Below are 3,317 nucleotides of genomic sequence, written 5' to 3' on the forward strand. Positions count from 1 at the left end.
CTGTACTTCTCTTTGAGTTTTATTTCAAGATACTGAAGACTCGCCCAAACCGCGTGCCGCCCGCAGAAAAAAAAGTGAACTTTCCGTTGCTTGCAAGTGAAGTTTTTTTTTTGTCGCTACAAAATGCAGACAGTAATGAAATGTGATATACCTTATTATCTTTCATCTGGACCTGAGATGTCCATCGCTGCTATGTAAACTGTGTTGTGGGTATTGACCGTAACTGCATGTATTGACTGTACACTAGTGTTTAATTACCGACGGTAGCAAGCTGTATGTGTATTTTCTGGGATCGATAGTGATGTCTAACTCTTCTGTTACACCTCATTTGAAACTAGGTCAGATAACAGGCATCATACGTTTCTTTGTGCGCGATTCTTCACTCCCTTTAATGTGTTATAAAAGCTAAAAATTGATCAGCATTCACCAGAATTGACAACAATATCACAGCGTTGATGCTTTGGAAAGCAGTATTAAACGTTGCTGAACTACTTTATGTCAATCCTACTTAGACATGTCATCTGAACACAGTAGTTACATAACAGAAATATACAGCTACAGCAGTATATGAGAAATCATGACAAGGAAGAAATAACCATTTTGAACCTTTTGCCGTTAGTAGAGCAACTTAGCATTAAGAAGATTCGAGAAATAGCAAAGACAACATCTAAATGATATCATTTATTCATTTTAACAACATTACTCTATCATAAACGTTCCATTGCTTAAGACTATGGACGGTGACTATGCAGTCAAGAAACTGACTCAGTTTGTTAATTAAGTTTATGTTTGCCAAAGGACTCAACACATAAAAATCTTCAAACAACAATTGCATGTGGCTATTTCTAGGTACTATCAAATCATTTCATTGTTGCATGCTGCGGATACCATGAGGTCTACACAGTCCCGCAAAACGTAACAAATTTGTGTGGGAACAAAAGTCGAGAGGAAAATCCAAATTGATGAGACATGGAGTAAGACAATTTAAAGCAGAATTAAAACGTCGTGTACAACATAATAAGTTTAGACACCTATTGATCTAATTCGAATTGGTGTAGTGCCAGCTAAAATGTAAACCACCAGGGTACCATTGGCAACAAGCCATTAAACAACCGCTGCATTTATTGATGACAAAATAAAAAATACCGTTTTTTCCCCTGTTAGCTTTTTTACTCTAATTACCCGTCACAGAGGATACGATTTGAAGGTGGTGAAGCTGGAAACTGTTTGCTGATTTCTGAGATGGAGTTAAATGTTTTCGGAGATTTGGGGATCCCAAATTTCCAAATCCAGGCCGGTGAATGGACTTGCATAAAGGACGAACGGTGTTTGTTTTAGCTGATTCTTGGTAAATTGGTGTAGGTGGTGTGTAAGAACTGCGCCCCTGTCAAGGAATTTATCCCTTGGTTTGTTTAATCTTTCGATGACTGATGTAATGTCGGCGATGGCTGTTATTGTTTCACAGTCTTTGTCCTGTGGCATGTGGTAGGCTATTCGATATCACATACGTTTATTGACACATTTTATAGAGTCTTAGTCAAATTAAGATTTGTTGCACCATGAGTAAGCATTTACAACACCCCTTATTTTTGCTCTGATCAGTGGCAACTGTACTGAAGGACTGTAATTCACAACACGCATTTTGGCCCGCACAAACTACAAAGTTGCAATTGGTTTGTATTAACGTGTAAGGTTAAAACATTGTAACTGGTTGCTTGCCGCGCCAAAGAGACTTAAAATGGAAAAACGCACAGGGCGTTTTCTTTTTCTTTTCGTTTTTTTTTTAAATTTATTGTGATTGTGTGTTTAGGCATATGATTTAAAGAAATAATAAAGCTTTCTGTTCAATGGATCAAATACGTCACTTATGAAGGTATAGACTCCCTGAATGAAAACTATTACCAAAGGTGATAATACCTTCTTGCAATGAAAAGAAAAACTAGACTTGAATATGGTATGGTTGTTCAGTCTACCGATCCTGCACACAATAGATTTACTAACCCTGTGACGCCAGAGAAAAATATCATATAATCTTGAATATGCACCGTTGCATAATATTTCGGTTTATAAGTATATATGATGGTGAAAGAGTAGTTTGATGTTAATCAGAATACTGTCGTAATAAAATGGTGATATAACTCCATTAGAATACACAGTTAGGCCTATCAGTAGTGGCATATACGGTGCCTTTGTAATAGTTGTATAGCAAAGATCCGCATACGGTTAGGTCGACTACAAGAGGGCTAACCCACTAGACCCACCAGACCCGAGACCCACAAGACCCTCAGACTCGCTAAAAAGGTCAAAGCTTCCTTGAACTATGGACTTGATGCTAAAAGATGACCTAATTTGATGGCCGTCAGCAGGTTGCGAAATCTGCAGATAGTCCCTAACGACCCTTATTGAAAGGGGTGAGCTCGGGGGGGGGGGGGGGTAATGGGGGTCCATTTTGGGCCCATAGTCTACCCAACGATATTGTATGGTATCCGAATTGTTGGTGACGGGCATATAATTTTGCTCTGTGATTGACTAAAATAATAATAATTAAGAAAAAAACTTGTACGTTTAAATCAATTCCCCTATACAAAAGTCTCTGGTTTGAGAAGGTAAATGACTATCAGAGAAGGATAAATCTCACAAAGCTCTTTTCCATTTGTTCTACCATCTTGTTCGGTGGTGGTAAAGAGCAAAAGTGCGTATCTACACTTAATTTTTTATGTTTGTGATAACCTGTTTGAGTTTGATGTCTTGGGCCATAAAATGTTATATTGGTATATGCGTTTTGACCCCAATACTTTGGTAATACATATCAGATGAGTTGAAATGATACAAAAAGCATAATGCCTTTAGCCCCCAATCCACCTCCCGTTCCGTCACCACTGTTTGATGCAGGTCCGGATCCAGGATTCTGGAAGGGTGAGGGGTTTGCTCATGGAGAATTCGTTGGCGCATTTCATTTTCGGACTGAAAACGTGTGTTTTATTTTCGGACTGAAAACGTGTCGGACTGACAACGTGTACCCAAGATAGCAACGACAAAAAGTCACAAATGCGCACGAGATAACCTTGGAAACCTTTCCATGAAACAAATAACTGATTATTATCGAAGACTAGTCTCTACTTTACTGCTGATCCATTGTTCAATTTATACGGGTGACTTGTCAAGGTCAGAGAAGCAAACAAAAGTTGTTGATCAAAATCGAGATATATAGGCTTTTGTCGCTAGAATTGAACAACGTCAGTCCTGTTTTAGTGACATATTCATCATCACCTTTATTATCATTTTTAAATTATCGGGTGGGGAAGGCGAGGGGCATG

This window comes from Apostichopus japonicus, chromosome 16 (assembly GCF_037975245.1).
Source record: "Apostichopus japonicus isolate 1M-3 chromosome 16, ASM3797524v1, whole genome shotgun sequence".
NCBI lineage: Eukaryota > Metazoa > Echinodermata > Holothuroidea > Aspidochirotida > Stichopodidae > Apostichopus > Apostichopus japonicus.